At 37.1% G+C, this 26,101-nt stretch overlaps 1 long non-coding RNA gene across 5 annotated transcripts in view; it reads left to right on the plus strand.

Annotated features, from left to right (window-relative positions):
* Positions 1–25,575, plus strand: part of LOC147516065 (uncharacterized) — a 48,241-nt gene extending 22,666 nt beyond the window's left edge. Inside the window, exons 2-11 of one of the 5 annotated variants that reach the window (XR_015210914.1) lie at positions 6,941–7,010; positions 8,322–8,483; positions 8,565–8,684; positions 8,761–8,903; positions 9,033–9,121; positions 9,237–9,380; positions 22,394–22,527; positions 23,825–24,095; positions 24,177–24,301; positions 25,333–25,575. This is a non-coding gene — a long non-coding RNA (uncharacterized LOC147516065). Of the gene's footprint in view, positions 1–4,117; positions 4,695–6,940; positions 7,011–8,321; positions 8,484–8,564; positions 8,685–8,760; positions 8,904–9,032; positions 9,122–9,236; positions 9,381–21,598; positions 22,254–22,393; positions 22,528–23,824; positions 24,096–24,176; positions 24,302–25,332 lie in introns of those variants that run through there. The other 4 variants (XR_015210912.1, XR_015210915.1, XR_015210913.1 and 1 more) reach the window with 4 other exon arrangements.
* The last annotated feature ends 526 nt before the right edge of the window (positions 25,576–26,101 follow it).

A 26,101-nucleotide genomic window follows, 5' to 3' on the forward strand; every position in this document is an offset into this window, starting at 1 on the left:
ACAAATATTATAAAATATATATAATACTGCATAAAACTAACGTCAAAGAATAATTAACGAGAAACAGAAAACTAGATGCAAATGCATCGAACTAATCTCAAATAATATTTAACGGCAAATCGAAAGTTGGATGCACATGCAAGCATTAAACTAATCTTAAAAAGTAATTAATGAACCATCGGAATATGGATACAACTGTATTAAACTAACCTCAAAGAATAATTAACGGAAAATCAAAACTTGGATACAAATACATCAAACTAACATAAAAAAATAATTGTCGGGAAATCAGAAACTGGATGCAAATGTATTGAACTAACCCTCAAAGATTAAATTATAATGAATTCGGAAACTGGATGTAACTGTATTGAACTAACCTAAAAAAATTAACTATAAATTGGAAACAAGATGCAAATGCGTGAAAATAATCTTAAAATATAATTAACAGAAAATCGGAAACTAGATGCAACTACACTGAACTAATTCCAAAAAATAAATTGGATGCAAAACATTGAACTAACCTAAGAAATAATTAACAAAAAATTGGAAGCTAGATGAAATTCATTGAACTAACCTCAAACAATAATTAATGGGAAATCGAAAACTAGATGCAAATACAACCTCATCGAATAATAAATAAGAAATCAGAAACTGTATGCTAATGTATTAAACTAATCTTAAAAAATAATTAACGGGAAATTGAAAAATGGATGCAAATGCATTGAAGTGATCTCGAAGAAAAATTAACAGGAAATTGGAAATTGGATGCAAATGCATTAAACTAACTGCAAAGAATAATAAACAAGAAATCGGAAACTGAATGCAACTGCATTAAACTAACCTCAAAAAATAAATAACAGAAAATCAGAAACTTGATGCAAATGCATTGAACTAATCTCAAAATATAGTTGTGTTATATGTTGTGGGAATGTCTCGATAAGTATAGTTTTGTATTGAAAACGGTGTTTATCTTATCTTTTTTCTTATGATTGGGAACACCTTGCTATTTAAGTAGCTTCAATATGAACTTCTTCTTATTAGACAATCTCATATAACTTCAATCAAACTTCTATTATTAAATAACAAAATGAAGTTGAAGGATTTTATCAATGGTGAGTTATATTTTTTTAATAGAGAGTACGTGGGGTTTTCATGTTATAAGAAATTTGGATGAGTGATCAATACAATATTTGTATATAATAGTTTTGTATATATAGTTGCATATATTTTTCAGAATAATTAATATGATAGAACCCGTTCATAGATAATCTTTGAAGATCCCACATAGTGAGTCAGGTATAATTTAAATAATAATTAATAGAAAATCAGGAACTGGATAATCTTTGATGATCCCATATAGTAAATCAAGCATAATTTATTTTGATGTCATGTTTGCAACTAAGGACACTACATATGGATTAGTAGAAAGTTGGTATTACAAACCACATTAGATAATTAAAAAGAAATCGAAAACTTGATTCAAATACATTTAACTGAGCTCAAAGAGTAATTAATAGGAAATCAGAAACTTTATGCATATACGATAAACGAAACTAAAAAAGTAATTAACTAGAAATCGAAAACTGCTGCAACTGCATTAAACTAACGTCAGAGAATAACTAACGGGAAATTTGAAATTGGATGCAAATCCTTGAAAAATATTTAATGGGAAATTGGAAATGGTATGTAAAAATGCATCAAACAAACCTCAAATAATAATTAACGGAGAATCGGAAATTAGATGCAAATGCATTGAACTAACCTCAAAAAATAATTAACAGAAAATAAAAAACCGAATGCAACTTTATTGAACTAACCTCATAGAATAATTAGCGGGAAATAAAAAAACTAGATGGAAATGTATTGAAATAACATAAAAGAATAGTTAACAAGATATCAGAAACCGGATGAAATTGCATTGAACTAACCTCAAAGCATAAATAATCAAAAATTATAAACTAGATGCAAATGTACTGAACTAACTTCAAAGAGTTATTAATGAGAAATCTGAAACTGGATGCAAGTGCAATAAACTAATCTAAAGATTAATTAACAAAACATCGAAAAATGGATATAACCGCACTGAACTAACCTCAATGAATAATTAACGGGAAATCATAAATTTGATACAACTGCATTGAACAACTCTTAAAAAATAATTAACGAGAAATAAAAAAAACTTGCTGCAAATGCATTGAACTAACTTCAAAGAACAATTAACGGAAAATCAGAAATTAGATGCAACTACATTGAACTAACCTCAAACAATAATTAACGGAAAATCAGAAACTAGATGCAACTGCATTGAAATAAAAAATTGGATGCAATATCCTTGATGAATATTTAACAGAAAATCGGAAACTGGATTTAAATGCATTGAAATAACCTCAAAGAATAGTTAACTAAAAATCGAAAACCAGATGTAACTGCATCGAACTACCCTTAAAGCATAAATAATCGGAAATTGGAAGCTAAATGCGAACTAACTTTGAAAAATAATTAACGAGAAATCAAAAACTGGATGCAGATGTATTTAACTAATGTCAAAGAGTAATTAACGGGAAATTGGAACTTGGATGCAAATGCAATGAGCTAATCTCAAAGAGTAATTAACGAAACATTGAAAACTATATGCAACTGCATTAAGTTAACCTTAATGAATAATTAAAGGGAAATCAGAAACTTGATACAACTACATTGAATTAACCTCAAAGAATAATTAATGGGAAATCGGAAACTAGATGCAACTACATTTAACTAACCTCAAATAATAATTAACGTAAAATCGAAAACTTGATGCAAATGCATTGAACTAACCCTGAAACATAGTTATATTATATATAGGGAGAATATAATATCTCGACAAGTATAGTTTTGTATTTTAAGTAGTGTTTATTATAATTCTTTTATTATAATTGGGAATGTCTTGCTATTCAAGTAGCTTCAATATCATCTTCGCCACATTGGGCATTCGCACAAAATTTCAATCAAAATTCTATTATTAAATCTAACAACAAAAATAAGTTGATGAGTTTTATTAAGGTTTAGTGTTTTTTTTTTTTTTTTTTTTTTTTTTAGAGAGTGGCACAAGAAACTTGAATGAGTGATTAATATAATTTTCCTATTTCATAGCTCTGCATAGTTGCTAATATTTTTTTAAATAATTTAATATAACGACACCCGTTCGTAGGACGGGTTCGAAAGCTAGTATTCTTAGTATGGACGCTACTGGTGTGTGTAGATACCGTTTGGTATAATTAAGTAATTAATAAATTAGTTTGGTTAAAAAAAAAGGCTCCCTTATACCATGTGTTGTTGTCTATTTTGGCCTTAGAATAATTAAAACATTTCATTTGTCATATTTGGTCTCTGTAGGGGATATGGTAATTTCCTTCTAATTTGACTTCAATTGTTTAATACCCTTAACACATGGTCCACAACCACTCAATTTTGTTTGTGCAAAGAAAAGAGTGATATGATAAACCTATCCCATTATTCCTTGCATGCTCCTCCAATTATTAAAAACCATATGGAATGTTTTAGAATTTATAGAACATGTAACATTTTTTTTTGATTTTATCGAAGAGGAAAAAGGGTGAAACGAGAAATACATATAGATAGCCTTTTTCAAAAATTACTATATAAATTAATAAAACAAATACTAATTATCTTATCCAATTAATTATATTATTTAGCCCAATAAAGTAATTAACCTACTAGTAGTTGTGATCATAAACTTTAAAATTAGGTACTCTATTATTATGTAAATTACCTTGATTGATGAGTGAATAAATTAACAATTGTTTGTTTACGTAAATAATGATTACTTAATAGTCAATAAAAAGAATATTTGTTGTCATCACGGAAAAAAACTAAAAAGTACAAAAGAAGCAAGCAAATCAGCGCATGGACAAACTATTTAAACTGCCTAGCAAATTTGTAGTGCTCACAGTACAACGGCTCATCCTGGAACAAATTTCTGGCTCCGCCACTGCCTACTATCTCCCTCCACCAAAATCTGAGTAAATCCTTTACTCTGAGCAAGTCTGACTGCCATCTCCGCGGCTACTAGTTACAGTTATTAACTCTCTGAGCAAGTCTGACTGCCATCTCATGTGCTATAACAGTTATTAACTCGCTTATATTCAATTTCATTTTAGTTTTAATAGTATCTTTTTAATATTTAATACATACACCTGTGCAACCATTGCAGCTCTCCTCCAAGAGTGTATGGTCAGGTTGCTTCTTTGGTGGGTCAGCAACTTGTCACATTATTCATAAAAGTTTCAAACTCACTTGATCAACAACGAGATACTGCTGCAAAGACAGTTAAACAATGAAAAGAACGAGATTTACTAGGTGAGGATTCTCTTGATACTATACTACAAATCTACAAATCTACAATAGGTATGTATATATCTGAACTTTTTCCAACTAAGTCGCTTGTGTTTTGAAGTTTTTATGTACCGGGAGCTGGCTTTCTCCCCTTGGTGATTTTTCTCTCTGAAATTTCGTCTGATTGTAATTGGCTTTATGGTGCTTTTCATACATCAACTCCTTTCCGAGGACGACATAGCACCAATATATGATTTGCTGATTGTTGAACCGCTGGAGATTCGGGCGTGCTATAGGAGCACTGGTTTTCGATAATTTGATTGCTCAAAAATATAGCAGCTCCGGGGCAGGGCTGAGAGGTAACAATTTTATAACACCCCGGTTTTTTCTTTTGTTTTCCTAGTATAAAAAATAATAATAATAATAATAATAAATAATAATAATAATGAAAATAGATAATGGATAGATGATAACTATCAGTTAAGGATAAAAGTCCCGTAAGTAATAGATAAGGGTTGTCCTTGTTTTTCGGAAGTTTTCTCCGTGTAGAGTTTTTTGGGGAAAAACACAAATGATAGTTTTAGGCAAAAAACAGGATTTTTCCGAAAAGAAGAAAAGGAAGTTTTTTCTTGTAGTAGGGCCGATAATCGGAGAGCCTTCTGGTGTGAGTAGATTTTCATGGATTTTTAGTTTATAAAATCCTTGTTTCTTGTCGATTTCTTTTAGGTTGAAATCATCGGTTGTTAAAACTTAAAACTCAAATTTGATATTTAACTGTTGAATCGCGGATAATCGCGGCCTTAAACCGGTTGAAGCTTGAACAAGTTGTTAATGGCGGCGCAAGCCCCACAGCAAGATTTCGGCTTGTGTTTCGTTTTGACTCTTTTTGTTTGTGGTATTGAAACTCTGAACTCGGAATTAGCTGTCGAAGCTTTATGGGCGGTTGAGGGCAGTTAAAGCCAACCTATAGAAATCGTCATTGTTTCTCTGTTTCTCTGTTTTCACTTTTTTTTTTATTTACTGTGGCTTGAAATTTGTTGATGGATGTCGGGGGTGTAGTATTTGAAGTTGGTTGTAGAGTGGATTGGGTGCTGTCGAGATTAACATTGGTGAAGTGGTGTTGGGGCTGTCGAAGCTTTGCATCCGACACTAAGGGCGTCGCCTGTCGTTTGTTTTTTTTCGATTTGTCAGCTTGAATGGGGTGTTGGTGATGGGTAGCTAGTGAGGGTGCGTGAGGGCTGTCGAGTGGAGCTTGTAGAAGCCATTAATGGCGGCCAAAAGTTTACAGATCTAGTTTTAGTGAAGTTGGTGAATTCAAGAAATTGAGGGTTTCGCGTTTGTTAAAGTGGTGGGGTTTGTACCCTCTTCATTTTCGGTTGGTTGGAAATGGGTGGCGATTGGAATTTGGTGGTGGCCGGTTTTGGTGGCTGGAGGAAGAGAAATGATGGAGAAGATGATCGGCTGGGCCTTGGGCCGGTTTTGGTTTTTGGGCCTTAGCTAGGTTAAGTTGTTGGGCTTAGAAGTGTTTGGGGCCATTTCATTTTAAGTTTTGGGCCAGTTCTTTTTGTATTAGACTTTGGGCCTTTGACTTTGGGCTTTTGGGTTAGAGGAGTTTGGGTTTGGTTGACTGCTGTTGACCCTTGGCAGGTCGACTTTGACTTTGACCAGAGTTGACTTTTGACCAGGGTTGACTTTGACCAGTTGACCCAATTTGACTTTTTAACTCGGATTATGATTTGGGTTATTAGGATAGGTCTAGGGCTATTAACATGCTTGGCTTTAGGCTAAGACTGTTATATATACGTGTGTATGTGTATTAACTACTATGTGATATTTCAGTTTTTATGATATGCAACGTTATGGCACTTAGACATTAATCTAATTAATAACGCGTAAACCAGATATATGAATCAAGATACTTTTTCGTTCTCTGAAATAATATATGCAATAAAGTTCTATAATGCGTAAACAAAACTTACTGCACTCTTTTAGAACTCTCTACGCCTCAGGTTTGGAATTTATTTTTATGACTGTTGATGTCATATATTAGGTGGGCATTTATTGAATGTGCCATGAATGACCCGGGTATTCATTGAATGTGCCATGAATGACCGTGATTGTTTGGGACCCCCTGAGAGGAACTAAGGTATTAAGCCTTGGGGTTAGTGGTATTGATTTGATTATCTTGAGTGTGTTTGGGCTTACTTTTGAATACCTAATATAATATCTACATATGTTATATAGAAGTTCTAACTTCTTTTCGCGGGATGGTAGGACTTAATAACATTTTGTCTTGAGGGGCCCCTACCCTTATACAAAGAAATGATATCGGTAAGTTTTAATTCAATGATTTAGATATTAAAACGAGCTATTAGAATGAGTTAATATAATGAAAGTTTTGCTTGGGAAGAAACTATGCCGATTGAAATGACGGAACTACCTGTCTTCCAAGCTGAGAATGATTAAGTTATGGAAAACGTGATTGTTTGGATAATTAAAGTATGATAATGTTATATGTGATTAGTCTACTCATACCAGCAAATTCCATTTTGCTGACCCATGTTTGCTTTATTTTGGCAACGTGGGTGTGTTCTTGGGAACATAGGTAGAATGCAGTGGAACCGCGGCGTTTGATTTGGATTTGATCTGGAGCAGTCCGTTAGTTCTTTTATTAGGTCTGTTCTTTTTGGAAGTATGTAATAACGTAGTTTCCTATTCATATGACATGAAATACGATGTTGAAGACCTGTTATTCTTAGAGTGGTTTGATGTTTTATTGGGATGGAAGATAGACTTTTTATAAAGTAATAAAGAGAATTTTTGGAGAATACTATTGTTGTTAAGTTGATTCTTTATGATGTGGGTTTTCGGGTTTTGACATGTGTTATATCCACCCCGTCATAGCCTGGGTTTTTAGACAATTGAACATAGTGATGTTTGAGATATTTATATTTTAAATATTTTTTTTTTTTTAATTGTTTAGAAATTTGGGCTTTGACAAATTTTCAGTAGGCATGATTATGTTTTCTGATATTCAATCCTCCCTCCCCCCCTACACACACAAACAAAAGCTTCTTATGAGCATGGAAAGATTGTTTCTATGGAGTGACCATGATTCTTCTGAGGTTCATTTGGGAAGAGTTCTACAGATATTTAGAGAATTTTTGACAGATCCAATTCTAATTATTTTTGTCATTGATGAAGTTGAATGTTCTTTAACAGGAATCTGAAAATAACATGATTTGTCTAGAAAAGTAGAGAACGAAAAATTGCATTAGTTTAAAGCCATAAATCATATTATGTATGAATCTTCTTGTTCTTCTTCCTAAACAAAGAAAGGAGGGAGTGACCATTTTTTTTGGGTAGGACTGGAAGTGTATATTTTCCATGGTCCTGGATGAGAATCCAATGATTGCACTTACGGATACGTATGCGACCAACTTGATTAAATTGCTTTACGCATCTGTAAAGAAGGCCGTCCCTGCTACAGATAATCGAAAACAATACCACACAAAAGCTCAAAATGTATCAGAAACTGATTCATTTTTCAATTCAGCTAAAAGAAACCTTGAGGCTTTTCATTTTTCACATGTTGATACATGTTAGTTGTATTGTAAATGATGCACACCCCCGGGCAAAATGTGGTATTGCAAAGTCATTGCATCTATAAGGTTGTACATTCCATAATGAATTTTGTCACATGTCATAGTTGCTTTGCAGTCAGTCCAATTATCCATGACCTCTCATCTGAGAAAAGTCAGTTAATGACTTCTTATTGGCTGGAAATTTTCTAAATTAAATTAAAAGATACTCTCTCTTTCCACCAGTAAAAGTCTGTATAGTATCATTTGGTAATCCATGCAATGATGCATTGCCATTTTTGTTCCTCTCATCCTGTAGAGCCTTGAAGCAAAGCAGCTCTTGTTCCCAACTTAGTTACATGATTAACTTTGACGCTAATGTTTTGTTTAAATGCCATCTGGTAGGAACAATTGGAAAACAATAGACGGGACATAACCCATGCCATGATGAAATGCTATCCACAACTCTTGCAGAAATTTATAGCTGACAAAGACAGAGTACAATCCTTGGTAGAGAATATTGTGCATCTGAAACTTGAGCTTTATTCATTGAAGAGATAAGAACAGGTTAGCCTCTTGCCACAATATATCATTATGTATGGATTACAACCTTCTGATACCTGCCTACTTGCTATTTCTTGCATAAAGGCAATCATTTTTTGTTCCACTGATAGTCAAGGAGAATTGCAAGATTTTTCACGTGTTAAATTGAAGGAGCTGGAGGACGATCTTCTAGCTAAGCTTAGACCTGCAATCGAAGAAGCAGCGGTAAGTCCCTTGTAAATGAGCAATGTCGTTGTTTGTTATGTGATTCTATCAATTATGACATATTTGTATTTTGCAGGAGGGGGATGATGAATGTTCTCTTCTAAGAAATTTGAAAAGGCTATACGAACTGCAATTGAAAAAAGTCAGTACCCATTGAAAGAAAGTATTTATGGAGATTTTGTCAGGATTCTTGCTGAATACAGACATATGGGTGGTGAGGTATGTACATAAGCCTCCAAAATATTTATTATTTTGTTTTGTAGATATGATCTTTTTTATTGAGTGTAACAAAACCAAGGTTTATGTGACAGCCAGCGAAGTTTACTCCACACTATTTTTTTGTTTCAGGTTGCAAGTTTTCTGCTTCTCAACTGAAATATTTTTTAGCCACCCCTCCTGAAGTCCAGAACGAGAGAACTTTGATTGCTTCATATTTGGTCGTTATTCTTATTTTCTTCCTGCTCTTTAACTTTGACTATGCTTACGTTGTTTGACTTTTTGAGATATTCTTAGTTCTGATTTCAGTATCACTTGTTTTTTCCCCTTCTTAAGGTCTGCATTATAATTTCTGAACTCTGGGTCATGTTCAGAGATTCAAAGTATTCTTCGGCGAACTTAGAAATATTAAGGTTTTGCCCAGACTGCCTACTGTTATGAAGTTTTAAAGACTTTGTGAAGAGCAGCTCAAAATTTCAGGTTAATAACTTAATATCTATTTCTTATTTCTGTTTTTGTTTCTTTTTTGGTAGATATGTATAACACCCTGTCTTTTCATTGCTTTTCCTATAATAATATTAATATTAATAATAATAATAATAATGTAAGTAGATAAAACAGAGATAGGATATTCAATAGTTTCGGATAAAAACCCGTAAGTAAGTAAAACCCTTGTTTTTCGGGAAGGTTTTAAAAACTAGAAAAAAATAGAGTTTTCTCACGAGAGTTTCTGGGGGAAAAACACAGCGAGGGTTTATAAAAAAAAAAAAGGAGAGTTTTACTGAAAAGGTTTTGAACGAGGAAGATTATCTTTTCGCGTGACAGTAGACGTCGGGCTTTCGGGGTTTCGCTTTCGGGAAGCTGGAACGGCTTTAAAACGGTGAGTAGTCGGACGATCTTTTTAAATATTTGTTTTCTGCTACCGTAATACTGGTTTCTTTTTTTTGATTATCTTGTAAACTCTGTTAAAGGGTGTCGACTCTGTTAATGATGCCGACTCTGTTAGATACCATTTTGAAACACTGCAGTAAATAAACTAGGACGAATTTTGGCATTTAAACTGTCGAAGTCTGGACACTGGTGGTTAATGGCGTCACCATCAGCACCAAACCGTCTTTTTTTATTTTTGTGTTTGAAGTATGATTTTATTTGATTTGTGGTGATGTTGGATTGGTTAGTGTTACAATTGGTGATAGATGGGTTGTTGGTGTCGCTGTGGAATCTTCTTTGAAGCTCGGAGGAGAGCTTAATGGCGCCGACAAAACCAAATCGTCCTGAGTTTTTGTTTGAATTAGTGTTTGGTTTGGATTTTGTTGGGACATTGTTGTTGGGTTGAGGTGAATGTGCTGGTGGTTGATTTGGGTGCTCAGAGGGGGCGATTGAAGCTTGAAGGAATAGTAATGGCCGTAGATCGTGATTTTCTCAGTATAAGGAAATCGCGATTGGTTAGTATTGATGTGTAGGTAGGGATGTCCATTCTGCCCGAAACCCGAAACCCGCCCAAAACCCGAAAAAAAACCCGCACCGAACCCTACCCGAGCCCGACAAAACCCGAACCCGAACCCAGATCGAAATACATAGGGTCGGGTTTGGTCACACTATCTAAACCCGGACCGACCCGATCCCGAACCGATAATTTGGCCCTAAACCCGTTAAAAGGGTTAAAAAGCCCGAAACCATATCCAGACCGAACCCGAACCCAAAACCCAATTATATAGGGTAAAAATGCCCGACCAAAACCCGAACCCGAACCAGACCATAATTCCCAACAACTATATTTTCATTTGTTATCTATTTATCTTCAACAAACTTTTTAGTCTTTTGCTTTCATTACTATTTACTTTTGGTCTTCAAGACAAATTACCTTTGACCGTACCCTTACTACTCTTCTCTCTCTTCCCTCCAACAACTCCCCAAGAACAAAACAACCCAATCACACGTTCATGATGAAGAGATTGGTGGGTTTGATGGTGCTGCTAAGTTTGCATTCACTCAGAAAATTTGCAAACCCTCCTCAAATATCTCTTTCTAAATGTGGTCACCAAGGTTTAAGCAAATCAACAGTCGATTCACACCACCACAAAGAAACCGAAACTCCCAAAAAGCCATCAATCTTATTGTCAAATCAATAGGTCAGATTCACACCACCACAAGAAGTCGAAACTCCCAAAAAAACCATCAATCTTATTGAGTTATTGTCTTGGAATTGCTTGCTGTTTGGTTTACTTTTCTCTTCTTTTGCTTTTCAAAAAATGCAATCCTGTATGTTTTGAATCTTTGATGACTGTTGGGTGGCTTTACGATGTTAAAGTTAAACAGATCAAATCCAATAAAAGAAGATGGCTTTTGATTAATTAGATGAAAAATAGGTTTTTTCTTGAGATCTAATAACTGAAAATGACGTTCCTGATGAAGAGATTTAATATTCTTTTATTTCATATATTTCGGGTTTTACCATACCCGAAACCCGAACCCGAACCCGACGGGCAAAATATAGGTTAGGGTAGGGTTTGGTCACATGTATCCAACAAAAATACCCGAACCCGACCCATGAAAGAATAGGGCGGTCCGGGTAACCCGATATTCGCTCAAAACCCGAAAAATCGGGTTCGGGCGCCTGGCCTGCCAGCTTGACATCCCTATGTGTAGGGGTTTGGAAAAGGAACCCAACCGCGGGGTTCATTAGTGGTGGCGAGTGGCTGAGTGGTGGTGGTCGGATGTGGAGGTTCCGTGGAGGCGTTGGTGAGGAAGATGAAACAGATGGAGTCCTTTCTTTGTTTTGGTTGGGCTTGGGCCGAATTTCGTGGGGTGGGCTTATGTTGTAAAATTTTGATTTTATTTTTGGCTTAAGTTTAGACCATGGGCCTTAGGCTTTGGGCTTTTGGTTAGAGGAGTTTAGGCGGATTGACCCATGTATGTCAGATTGATCGAGTTAGTTGACCGACTTTTTTTGACCCGTGGTTGACTTTGACCAGTTGACCCAAAATTTGACTTTTTCCTAAAATTATGATTCAGTCTATTAGGATAAGTCTAGGACTATTAGCATGTTTGACTTAGGCTAAGACCTTTCTAAATTATATTTGTGTACGTGTAATTACTGTTTTGTGATTTTTAAGTCTTTTACGATACACCACGTTATGGCACTTATACATCAATGAAATTAATAACGCGTAAACCAAAAATAATTGAATCAAGATTTTACTTCGTTCTCTGAAATAATATATGCAATAAAGTTCAATAATGCGTAAACAAAACTTACCGCACCCATTTAGAACTCTCCACGCCTCAAGTTTTGGTATTTAGTTTTATGACTGATGATGTCATAAGTTATGTGTGCATTTATTGAATGTGCCATAAATGGCCCGTTAGCGTTATATAAGGGTATTCATTGAATGTGCCATGAATGATCCGGGTATTCATTGAATGTGCCATGAATGACCAGATTGTTTGGACTGCCCTAAAGAGGAACTAAGGTATTCGCCTTGCGGGTTAGTTGTATTATATTCCTTGAGTGTACGGGAATGTAGGGTTGTGTATTCCTTGAATGTGGTGGGAATGACCCAGGGCATTTATTGAATGTGCCATGAATGGCCCGTTAGTGATATGATAGGTATTCCTTGAATGTGGCGGGAATGACCTAAGGTATTCATTGAATGTGCCATGAATGACCGAAGTTTTTGTGCCCAAAGAGGTCGTGAAATATGTGTATGAAAGCCCGAGATGGCTATGATATTGTGGTATTCAGTGGGAGAGAGGCACACGGGGAATGTGTGATTTGGCAAATGTGTGGAGTGCAAATCGTGGAGTAGGTACTAAAAAGGGTGGGTGTATAAGAAAATTAATTGATTAATTGATAAGAGAAAATTGATTTGATTATGGCGCGTGCTTGGGTTTACTTTTTGAATACATATAGGATATCTACATATGTTATATACAAGTTCTAACTTTCTTTTTCGCGGGGAGGGTAGGACTTAATAATATTTTGTCTTGAGGGACGCCGGTCCTACCCTTATATACAAAGAATGGATATTGGTAAGTATTAAGTCAAGTTTTTAGATATTAAAACGAGTTATTAAAATGAGTTAATATAATGGAAGTTTTGTTTGGGAAGAAACTATGCCGGTTGAGATGACGGAACTACCTTTCTTCCCAGCTGAGAATGATTAGGTTATGATAGAGTTAAAGTGTTAGTTGGATAAGAAAAGATTTGAATGTTTATATGTGGTTAGTCTACTCATACCAGCAAATTTCATTTTGCTGACCCATGTTTGCTTTGTTTTAGCAACGTGGGTGTGTTCTTGGGAACATAGGTGGAAGGCGATGGAACCGCGGGCGTGTGATTGAGATTAGTGCACCGGAGCGAAATTGTTAGTTTTCTTTTAGGTCTGATTCTTTATTGGAAGAATGTAATAACGTAGTTTACCTTTTGCATGACATGAGAACATGGTAGTGAGGAATTTTATATTGAGAGTTTGTTTGATGTTTTATTTGGACGGATGATATCTTAATAAAGCAATGGCGGATAATTATTGAGATTATTTTAATTTAAGTTGTTTCTTTTATGACATGGCTGTTAGGGTTTTGTATGTGTAGTATCCTCCGTCATAGTATGGGTTTTTATACAAGTGAACCTAGTGATGTTTGAGATATTTATATTTCAAATATTCACTTTGTTATTGTTTAGAAATTCGGGCTGTGACATTTTGGTATCAGAGCCTAGGTTAGCTTAGTGTTAGAAAGTCTAAGTGATCATCGGATGTGGAATATGGGTTATAGTATTGAGAGTTTTGGATATATGTGAATATTAATGGGAGTTTTGTTTGAACTGTAGATCATGGTTGAGACACGTAATGGTAATACTATTGGACTGCGCAGTGAACACTCCAAAGTCTGAGATGTCGAGGACAGTTGAATCGGTTGTCGCAGCTATCTGAAATAACCATCATGTTCGGGGAGATCCTTTTGCTAAAAAATAAGGAGTTTGGTACTCTTGGTGGGCGCGTGATTTATCGGTGTTAGGAATGCGATTGCAGTGAGTCTTGGATTCAAAGTTGTGAAAATGTATTTGAGCGTATGTAGCTTAACTTGAGATTCGAGCGGGAGTTAGCGACTCACCAACTTGATGATGCCGCTAGGTTTTGGTGGCGAGCTCTCACCCCTAGTCCGACACTAAAACTTTGACTTGGGAAGACTTCAAAATTAGATTTGAGAGTAAGTTCATTCCCCGAGGCAAGAAAAAGAGCAATTGGCTCAACAGTTCTCGAGTTGACTCAAGACAGAAGTCGGTGGATCGGGTATGTGACCAAGTTTAATGAGTTATCGAGGTTTGCTCCCTATCTTGTGAATCGACAAGAAGAAAACCAAAAGTTCATACGTGGGTTAGAGAGTCACTTGTCCAGCAAGTTGATTCCTTTTGATAGGGACACTTTTGATCGTGTGTTGGACTTGGCCTTGAGATATGAGGAGCAGAATGCAACCCTAAGAGAGTCGAGGGGGAAGAGGAAGTTTGGTGAGATACCAGTTGTTGGTCCTAGGCCTTTTGAGAGCAGGCAGCCGAATAGCTTTAGGCCTTATGATATACCTCAGAAGGGTCCGTTTCAGAGACCACCATCCCAGGGGTTTCAGGGAGGATTTCATCAGCAGGGTGTATATCGACCCCAGGGAGGATTTCATCAGCAGGGTGGTTATAGGCCACCGGGGCAGACTGGAGGCTATAGACCTCAGGGGAATGAGTGGCAGAGGCAGGGTCCCCAACTTCGGTCGTCGAGCTCCGCTTCTTGAGTATCGACCAACATCATTACTTTTACCCGCACCAAAGACCAATGCTCGAGCCATAGTTCCTATTGAAAGGGCTTCTTTGGGAGTAAGCAGTAAGCAGTGGGGCATTTATCTCGTTATTGCCCTACCAAGCAGGGTAATCGGCAGAACAAAACACCAGCACCAGTCACTCGTGCTAGAGCCTATGCAACTATGCCAGGACCTGGGAATGTTGAAGGTACCTTTAGTTCATCTCGGTTTACATTCGAGTTTTGTTTGATTCGGTGCTTCACATTCCTTTATATCTCGTCGGTATGTTGAGAAAGAAAGTTTTAAAACTACCCTTTTATCTAAGCCCTTGTGTTTTGAGACACACGTTAGGAGGTTCTCATTACCTTATATGACGAAAGTGCAAAGGTTTTAAGTTGTGTTTCTTAGACCATGTCTTTATGGTAGACTTTGATCGTGTTGGGGTTTGAGGGTTTCCATTTCATACTTGGTATGGACCGGTTGACGCGTTATCATGTTACCTTGGATTGTGCGAGGAGGAGGTTATAGTGAATACACCGCATGCCGAGGTTGATTCACACGTGTTAGTAAGGAGACTTCGGTGATGTCTAGTTTCATGTGCTCTATAGAGATACCCACGAGAGATATATCGGTGATGTGGAAGTAGTGAGAGACTTCAAGATGTTTTTCGTGAGATTCCGGGGTTGCCACCCAAGAGGAGGTGGAGTTTCAGATAGACTTGTTACCGGGACTGCACCGGTTTCAAAGTCGGCTTCTGAGGTTGGCACCTAAGCTATTGGACAAAATGAAAGTGGAAGTCGAGGAATTACTCAAGAAGGGGTAAGAGTTTAATGTTTAGTGTTTTTGTTTTTGGCATAACCATATCTTTTGAGTATATGGGTTTGAATCTTTTAAGGTGTGTATGACCGGGTTCATAATGACCGAAAGCAACTCACCATGGGTGTGCCGCTATTTTGTTTTAAAGAAGGATGGTACTTTGAGGATGTGTATTGGCTTCAGGGATTTGAACCAGGTGACTATAAAAAATAAGTATCCGCTTCCTAGGATTGATGATTTGTTGGACTAGTAGAAAGGGGCTAAGATATTTTCAAAGTTTGATTTAAGGACTGGTTATTATCGGATGGGAGTTGAAGAAAGAGTATTCCTTTGAATCGCATTTAGAACTTCGGTATGGGTTGTATGAGTTTTCGTGATGCCTTTTGGGTTGATTTAATGCACTTGCATTCTTTATGGACTGATGAATCGTATTTTCGAGGCCCTTTTGGATAAATTTGTGATTGTTTTCATTGATAACATTTTAGTGTATTCACAAAACACGTAAGAACATAAGATGCATTTGAAAATAGTGATCTGAGGCGTTAGAACGCGAAGTTGTATGCTAAGTTTAGCAAGTGCCATTTTGGGAAGAAGAAATTAGTTTCTTGGGACATGTGGTATCTAGTGAAGGGGATTACTTGTAGACCACGAAAAGGTTCTTTGCGAATGAAAAAGAATGGAAACAACCAACCAATCGCTACGAGATTAGAAGTTTCTTGGGGTTAATGGGATATTATCGGAGGTTTATTGAGAAGTTCTCGCTATTGCGCAGCTTAAACTCCACGAAGTTAACTAGGAAAGATGTGAAGTTTATGTGGACTAATGATTGTGAGAAGGCTTTCCTAGAATTGAAACAAAGGTTGACTACAACTCCAATTCTAGTAATCCCGACTAGAGGTGGAAAGTTAGTGGTTTTTACAGATGCTAGTGGAACTGGTTTGGGTTGTGTGTTAATGCAAGATCATAAGGTGGTGTCGTATGCTTCACGACAGTTGAAGATACACGAGAGACGTTATCCTACTCATGACCTGGAGTTAGTGGCAGTGGTTTTTGCTTTGAAAGTGTGGAGACATTATTTATATGGTGAGAAGTTCGAGCTTTACACGATCATCACAAAAGTTTGAAGTATCTTTATTCACGAGAAAGAGTTGAATATGAGACAAAGAGATGGATGGAGTTCATAAGTAGTTATGACTTCGAGATTCAAGATATCACCCGTGCAAGGGCAATGTAGTTCGCGAATGCACTTAGTCGATTGCACAGGTGTTTTGACCACTCTTATGGTGCAAGAGTGGAAGAGTTTAGAGACTATAGTAGCTTATGACGTCCGGACTACACCGGATACGTATTTAGGGGTATATATGCGGTTTGGAGGTTAGGCGGTGATATTCATGAGAGTGATTGCCATGCGACCACGAGACCGATTTCTTTTGAAGTCGGTTAGATGATCCGGTCATTGATATTTTAGATGATTGTCCGTCTGAGCGGGTGGGCTTGATTCCGAGGAGGATTGAGATTTCATGAGAGATTGTGGCGTACCGGATGATGCAGAGTTAAAGAAAGGAGATATTATATGAAGCTCATCGTTCTCGGTTTACGTTCATCCCGGAGGAACGAAGATGTACCAAGACTTGAAGAGGACCTTTTGGTGGGAAGGAATGAAAAGAGATGTCGGAGAATATATTTCTCGGTGTTTAACTTGTCGCCAGGTTAAAGCGCAGAGCATCGAGGCCTTCGATTATTGCGACCATTAGAGATACCGATGTGGAAATGGGAGCACATTTCTATGGATTTCATTGATGGCTTGCCTAAGTCTCGGAGAGGTAATGAATCTATTTGGGTTATTGTTGATCGCCTAACGAAATCTGCTCATTTCATTCCTATTGACGCATCGAAAATACTGAGATAAGTTGGTTTCCCGCACATTGGGGAAGTGGTTAGGTTACATGGGATTCCAAAGTGAGTATTGTTTCGGATCGAGATCCTTTGTTCACTTCGAAGTTTTGGAAGAGTTTTCGCCGCGCTATGGGCACTAGTTTGGCGATGAGTATCGCTTATCATCCTCGCATGGATGGACGATCGAGAGGGGTGAATCGAGATATTAGAAGATATGTTACGGTCTTGTGTAATGGATTTTGGTGGAGGATGGGAGGAGCATTTACCTTTGGTGGAGTTTGCATATAATAATAAGTTTCCAAATGAAAGCATCGGTATGGCACCCTTTGAGGCTTTGTATGGCGTCCCATGTCGATCACCTACTTGTTAGGCGATGTGGGAGACCGAAAGTATTGCTTGGGCCCCGAGATAGTGAGAGAGACATCCGAACAGTTAAAGTCATTAGAGAAAGGATTAAGACAACACGAGTAAGAAAAGTTATGCGATTTGAAACGGGTAGAGTTTTTACGAGAAGCGATTTTGTGTTTTGAAGGTTTCCCCATGAGAGGAGTTATGAGGTTTGGTATGAAAGGAAAGTTGAGTCCACGATATATTGGACCATACGAGATAGTAGCCTCCGTTGGTAGTTTGGCGTATCGTCTTGCTTTGCCGCCTAACTTAGCGATGATTCATGATGTCTTCCACGTGTCTATGCTACGGAAATGTGTGGAAGATCCTATTGAGGTTGTTCAGCCAGCAGAGCTAGAGTTGAACGATGATGTAACTTTTACAGTGAGGCCTATGACGATAGTAGATAGGGATGTGAAACACCTTAGGAGGAGGATTGTAAACTTGATAAAAGTGCGAAGGAGTGAAAGGGAAAATGACGTGACTGAACTTGAAGATAAGATAAAGCGATGCATGCACCCGAGCTTTTCTTTGACACTCTACCTTGAATCTCGGGACGAGATCCTTTTAAGGTGTGTATATTATAACACCCCGTCTTTTCATTGCTTTTTCTATAATAATAATAATATTAATAATAATAATAATAATGTAAATAGATAAAACAGAGATAGGATATCCAAAGAGTTTCGATAAAAAACCGTAAGTAAGTAGATAAGTTTAAAACCCTTGTTTTTCGGGGAGGTTTTAAAAACTAGAAAAAAATAGAGTTTTCTCACGAGAGTTTCTGGGGGAAAAACACAGCGAGGGTTTATAAAAAAAAAAAAAAGAGAGTTTTACTGAAAAGGTTTTGAACGAGGAAGATTATCTTTTCGCGTGACAGTAGACGTCGGGCTTTCGGGGTTTCGCTTTCGGGAAGCTGTTCGGTTTTAAAACGGTGAGTAGTCGGATGATCTTTTTAAATATTTGTTTTCTGCTACCATAATACTGGTTTCTTTTTTTTGATTATCTTGTAAACTCTGTTAAAGGGTGTCGACTCTGTTAATGGTGCCGACTCTGTTAGATACCATTTTGAAACACTGCAGTAAATAAACTAGGACGAATTTTGGCATTTAAACTGTCGAAGTCTGAACACCGGTGGTTAATGGCGTCGCCATCAGCACCAAACCGTCTTTTTTTATTTTTGTGTTTGAAGTATGATTTTATTTGATTTGTGGTGATGTTGGATTGGTTAGTGTTACAATTGGTGATAGATGGGTTGTTGGTGTCGCTGAGGTGGAATTTCTTTGCCTCGGAGGAGCTTCAATGGCGCCGACAAAAAAAAAATCGTCCCGAAGTTTTGTTTGAATTAGTGTTTGGTTTGGATTTTGTTGGGACATTGTTGTTGGGTTGAGGTGAATGTGCTGGTGGTTGATTTGGGTGCTCAGAGGGGGCGATTGAAGCTTGAAGGAATAGTAATGGCCGAAGATTGCGATTTTCTCAGTATAAGGAAATCGCGATTGGTTAGTATTGATGTGTAGGGGTTTGGAAAAGGAACCCAACCGCGGGGTTCATTAGTGGTGGCGAGTGGCTGAGTGGTGGTGGCTAGATGTGGAGGCGCTGGTGGAGGCGTTGGTGAGGAAGATGAACAGTGGAGTCCTTTCTTTGTTTTGGTTGGGCTTGGGCCCGAATTTCGTGGGTGGGCTTATGTTGTAAATTTTGATTTTATTTTTGGCTTAAGTTTAGACTATGGGCCTTAGGCTTTGGGCTTTTGGGTTAGAGGAGTTTAGGGCGGATTGACCCATGTTAACAGTTGACCAGAGTTGACTGTTGACTTTTGACCAGGGTTGACTTTGACCAGTTGACCCAAAATTTGACTTTTTCCTAAAATTATGATTCGGTCTATTAGGATAAGTCTAGGACTATTAGCATGTTTGACTTAGGCTAAGACCTTTCTAAATATATTTGTGTACGTGTAATTACTGTTTTGTGATTTTTAAGTCTTTTACGATACACCACGTTATGACACTTATATATCAATGAAATTAATAACGCGTAAACCAAAAATAATTGAATCAAGATTTTACTTCGTTCTCTGAAATAATATATGCAATAAAGTTCAATAATGCGTAAACAAAACTTACCGCACCCTTTTAGAACTCTCCACGCCTCAAGTTTTGGTATTTAGTTTTATGACTGATGATGTCATATGTTAGGTGGGCATTTATTGAATGTGGCATAAATGGCCCGTTAGCGTTATATAAGGGTATTCATTGAATGTGTCATGAATGACCCGGGTATTCATTGAATGTGCCGAAATGACCGCATTGTTTGGGTCGCCCTAAAAGTGGAACTAAGGTATTCGCCATGGGTTAGTTGTATTCCTGAGTGTGTCACGGGAATGTAGGGTTGGGTATTCCTTGAATGTGGCGGGAATGACCCGGGCATTCATTGAATGTGCCATGAATGGCCCGTTAGTGATATGATAGGTATTCCTTGAATGTGGCGGGAATGACTTAAGGTATTCATTAAATGTGCCATGAATGACTTGAGTTTTGTGCCCAAAAGAGGTCGTGAAATATGTGTATGAAAGCCCGTGAGATGGCCATGATATTGTGGTATTATTCGGTGGGAGAGAGGCACACAGAATGTGTGATTTGGCAAATGTGTGGAGTGCAAATCGTGGAGTAGGTACTAAAAGGGTGGGTGTATAAGAAAAGTAATTGATTAATTGATAAGAGAAATTGATTTGATTATGCGAGCGTGCTTGGGTTTACTTTTGAATACATATAGGATATCTATATATGTTATATACAAGTTCTAACTTTCTTTTGCAGGAGGGTAGGACTTAATAATTTTTTCAGGCAGGACGCTGGTCCTACCCTTATATACAAAGAATGGATATTGGTAAGTATTAATTCAAGTTTTTAGATATTAAAATGAGTTATTAAAATGAGTTAATATAATGGAAGTTTTGTTTGGGAAGAAACTATGCCAGTTGAGATGACGGAACTACCTTTCTTCCCAGCTGAGAATGATTAGGTTATGATGGAGTTAAATTGTTAGTTGGATAAGAAAAGATTTGAATGTTTATATGTGGTTAGTCTACTCATACCAGCAAATTCCATTTTGCTGACCCATGTTTGCTTTGTTTTAGCAACGTGGGTGTGTTCTTGGGAACATAGGTGGAAGGCAGTGGAACCGCGGCGTGTGATTGGGATTCGTGCCTGGAGCAGTCCGTTAGTTTTCTTTTAGGTCTGATTTTTTATTGGAAGAATGTAATAACGTAGTTTACCTTTTGCATGACATGAGAACATGGTAGTGAGGAATTTTATATTGAGAGTTTGTTTGATGTTTTATTTGGACGGATGATATCTTAATAAAGTAATGGTGGATAATTATTGGGATTATTTTAATTTAAGTTGTTTCTTTTATGACATGGCTGTTAGGGTTTTGTATGTGTATATCCTAAAATCATATGCGGGTTTTAAACAAGTGAACCTAGTGATGTTTGAGATATTTATATTTCAAATATTCACTTTGTTATTGTTTAGAAATTCAGACTGTGACAATATGCTAACTGTTATGACGTTACAATCATCTTATGCATACATTTGTATTTTTTTGTCCCTTTCTTTTTAGTGAAAAATATGTAACTTGAGAATATCTCCTTCGGGCCGAACGTTTGAATCTTGATTCTGAGCTTCCGCATTTCCTATTACTCTGATGTCTTATTTGTATTGTTTATTGGTTTCTGAGGTGTAAGTGTAGCACGTCAATTGCCTTACAGCCCTTACTCTAGGCATAAGCCTCAACATGACACATCTTCTTATTCATTTTAAATGATTTTGAGAACATACTTCAAATACTAATCTTGTTGTCAACATATATACATAATAGTGGGTTGTGTGGGCCTCGTGCCCAAAGTGATCCTGGCCCATATACAAACAATCAACAGCCTTTATCGACTTTAAAGAAGAATGTTTAGTACATTCTATGATGCTGTAAACCAACCTAGGGAAGCAGCAGACCATCTAATTAAACATGGTAAAATTCCCCACGTCACAACCTGAAAGAATAGATAGATACATTGTTGCCATGACTCAAGCGAGGAACTTGTGATGATATATGGGTTGATTATTTGTGAAGATGGTCCCCAAACCATGGAGATCATCCTCACTGGAAGTAACTCATTTGAAGGTCTAACAAGAGCAAAGAGAGCTGTAAAGTACAAATTCTAGACTGTTTGATAAGTACGAAAGTTGAAAACAACAATGACAAAGGGTTGGAATTTTCAAATGAGCTGATTTTTTTGGTGAAGATGACCTCCGAGGTGGGAGATCATTTCCAAATAAAGTCATCAGTTAACTCATCTTAGTATACAACATAGGTGTGTCTGCGTGTAGATGCAGATGAGATGGAAGATGAAGATCCAGATAGTGAGCATATTGAAAAAACAAATCGAGTTGCAGTCTTGATTGGAGCTGCAAAGTTGGTTCTGAATACTTTATATCACTATCGAAATTGCTTTCGTTGCTTGGGGAAAAGTTCTTTGGTGAATTCTTGATTGTTGATCGTAATAAGTGTTTGTAGAATCTCATTGTTCTCTTTTTTCACAAATTTTCATTTAGGATGGACCAGAGACCATTTCGCACTTTACAATGCATGGACCTATTATTGCTGAGTTTATCAAGGATCTGATTAATGCTCTGAAGAAAACTTCAAATGATGTTGTTCCTAAATGTTCCAAGAAGTGTTAAAACGGGTAAGACATATGAGAATTTCGTTTCTGACCAAGTAGCTGGGATGACTTTTTTCCCTGATCATTTTCTTTTGTCTTGCTTATGTGAAAATAGTTCTGCATTTCCGTTTGGTGCTTATGAGCCACTCAAGGTCAATATTTATATTTGTTCACTTCTTCCAGCCACATTTCAACATGTGGGTCGCAAGTTCGTTGGTACAATCTTGTACTTTATAATTATGTATGGATACCATGTCATGCTCTGGATGGGCGACAAGACAGCTATCCTAGAAACTAGTTTTGCACACACATAAGCACTTAGTACTTGCTTGTTCGTCAGATCTAAACAAATCTAAACAAATTGATTCTGGTTTCAAGAGCTCTTTATTTGTTCTTTCATATCTCTTTTCTAATGTTATGGTAGTTGAGGCTTTATGGATTGGCACAACAGCTTGATGTTACTACATACTCTCTTTCCCAAATGGGAGGAGCAGGGAGTCTTTAGGTTACTTCAGACAATTAGGCTTATTGGGCAGTTGAAATTTGCATGTATAGAGGACAATTAAAACTAGAAGAGAGTTGATGAGATTGCGAGAAAGCGAGTTTTCTTCATGTGCACTCACACTGTTGATTATACAACACACCCCCCTCCCCCCAAGCCTTCACAAGCTCTTTTGTTTCGCTTAGGTATTACTAGTAAAATAAACAGACATCTTATGTAGAAAACGAACTACAGGCCAACCAGAATTTGAGTACTAGTACTTGTGGTTGTTGGTTCTCTACTGGTTGAGCTTTATTTGTTGTCCTTGCAGAAATTATCAGTTTTCCGCTGCTTATCATTTACATTTTTTATTTTATTTTATTTTAAATAGCAAAGTAATTGCTTTCGGCATATACATTAGGTAGGCTGTATCCAGCTAAGACCATTTGAAACCTGAAAAATAGATGATTTTCCCAATAGCAGATCGATATCTGTCTGTTTTTTTTTTTATTGATAAAACGTGATGTGTATATATATAATCATAAAGCCAAACTTGAGATATCCCACTCAGATACAACAAAAGGAAAGACAAGTACAAGAGCGATACTAGAAAAAGTTACAATTGTGAGAGAAAACTAAAACAAAAGGATGCGATCATGCATGGCTGAGCAAGGAACCCCATCTGAACATAAAGTCCCCGAACGATGTGTCTGTCCAATCCTCCCAAAACTTCAACCATAGAAAGATGAACCCCTTGATTGTATGATTTCCATTTAAAGATTTGGATTCTTATTTTGAATTTTTGGGTCATTTATTAAACTCTGTCTTGGTTTGAATTAGGCGTACCAACGGGATGTCGTGGAACTTTCCAGTAATGATGATAAGGCCTTGGGATTTAAGTCTTTCCCAAATTGCAAAGATTTGGCTGCTTGACTCTCTGGAACATTCATAGGTGCCGCCCAAAACAAACATCGATCAAATATATTAAAGATTGTCAAAGATGGCATTTCATTTGCCTTCATGGAGGCCTGAAATTTTTTGCCTTTCTTGGAAGGAGTGGTACTACAATTTGTATCTAGAGTCCCAGCTTCTGATGTACTCGAGATGTAAGGTAAATCTCTTAATTGCCATATGTAAGAATCTTACCAACATTTAGATACTATGCACTAATACATAATTCTTTGCCAAGCAGTCCAAATGAAGTTGAGAAACAAACTCAAACTGTGAACACTGATGAAGATCCTAGCGGGTGGCACCCGTATTACACATTTGTTGGCCATTTGCGCCAGAAGTATGGAAAGAATGATGGATTTCAAGGTACACTTCGAAGTTTGCTTACATTCAATGAAACACTTCTTATAATTCTGTGTTTTCTGAAGCCAATTCCCCCCTTCAAGGTTAATATGTTTCCTTCTATTATTTTCTTTCTTTATTTTTTAAGAATCCAATATTGAGAAGCACATGGACCCACATTTCATACTCGTAGTGTTGTGTTTCATTTAACTTCTCTTAATATTGACAACTTAAATGAGAATGGTGAGTCTGATCACCCCATAAGCCCATATTCCATTTTCTCCAGCTTATAATTAACAGAATGTTCTCCTTCAACTTTTCGAGGCATTGTTTGTTATAATGCAAAATATTGCAGTGCATATCTTAGTAACAGTAGTGCTTATTCCATTGAAGTTTGTGGCTAGGTTGTTGCTACAAATTTGGGAGTAAGTCCTGACTCATCATATCAGGAACTCAGGATTTTATAGCAGTATTCTGCCAACACACTATCACACCCTCGTAATTCTGACCCATGTTTTACTCAGGGATCTTCTGTGATATATCATGTAACGCCCAATATGTGTCCAAAAGAATGCGTAGGTTGATTTAATCCACATTGTTTAGTGCAGTCGGTTTCGGGTCCACATATAATGTCAAGTGAGTTTACCTATTGATGGCTTGCTATTTCCTACTATCTAGGTGCAATGCTAAGATAGGTACTAGACTGCCTAGCTGAGGTTGCATATAATGATCTATAGACTGTTGGTTCAACAATACTTTTTGGTATTTCAGTCACGGTGTGACGGATGTAAACACGCGCACAAGTTAATTTAACAAAATCAATAACATAAACAGAATTAGTTTTTTTAAGAAAAATCTGCTGAATAAAATAGGATTAACGAATTTACATTTCTGAAAACACCTTTGATGATCAACATGAAAACTCCAGTTCTAGTATCTGAGTGTCTCACCAACCGTATTTACCTTTCATGCATTGTATGAAGTGAAATGCATGTGTGCAGCTGTTTATGTTTGTAGTTTTATCTGGAATTGTGAATCTTACAAGTTTTTTGCAGTCGTGCAGGTGCTTCAGATGAGTGAAATATCCAGAGTCAGAGCATATGTATGTTTTAGAACGTAAAACTCAGTAGTAGCTTACCGACTTGCATGTAATCTTCTCAAAATGAGCACCAGATTGCTCCATTTAATTGTGGCTTATATCTTGGAATGTGGTATCTAAATAGTTTTGTGAACATATTGGTCATGGCTTATAACGTCTTCTGTAAAATTATCTGAGAAATCCATCTTTTTTTTACTTCTTTTTTTGCGTGTTAATAGTCGATGATGGGAAAAATAGCTAGAAACTAGAAAATATTTTCTATTAACTGGTAGCTGCGCCTGCCTAGATGGTAACTAGTATCTTTCAGTTTCCCCAAAGGAAAACGACTTAGATTTCTTTTCTTCTTTTCTCCAATGGAGTCAACTTCTTGTTGTGTACGTGATAGGAAAAACGTTTGTGGAGGCATAAATTATGATCACAAATACGAAATATTAATTCATCTTTTAATACAAAGCTACAAATCTCCTGAATCTCTTCATTTCTTTGCCATTTCTCGTACAAATGCAAAGGGCCAGTTATCTGTCACCAGTCTCTGGGTCACTCTAGGGGTGTAAAATGGGCCGGGTCGGGCCAGCCCGGCCCTCAAATCGTAAAGCCCATATGATTTGAGGGCCGGGCTGGCCCAGCCCCCTTATGCTATGAGGGTCGGGCCTGTGAGGGCCAACACTTAAATTATACAGCCCTTGCCCTCACCCGGCCCTCTTTTAAAAATCAAGCGGGCGGGC

Source organism: Coptis chinensis, chromosome 2 (genome assembly GCF_015680905.1).
Source record: "Coptis chinensis isolate HL-2020 chromosome 2, ASM1568090v1, whole genome shotgun sequence".
NCBI lineage: Eukaryota > Viridiplantae > Streptophyta > Magnoliopsida > Ranunculales > Ranunculaceae > Coptis > Coptis chinensis.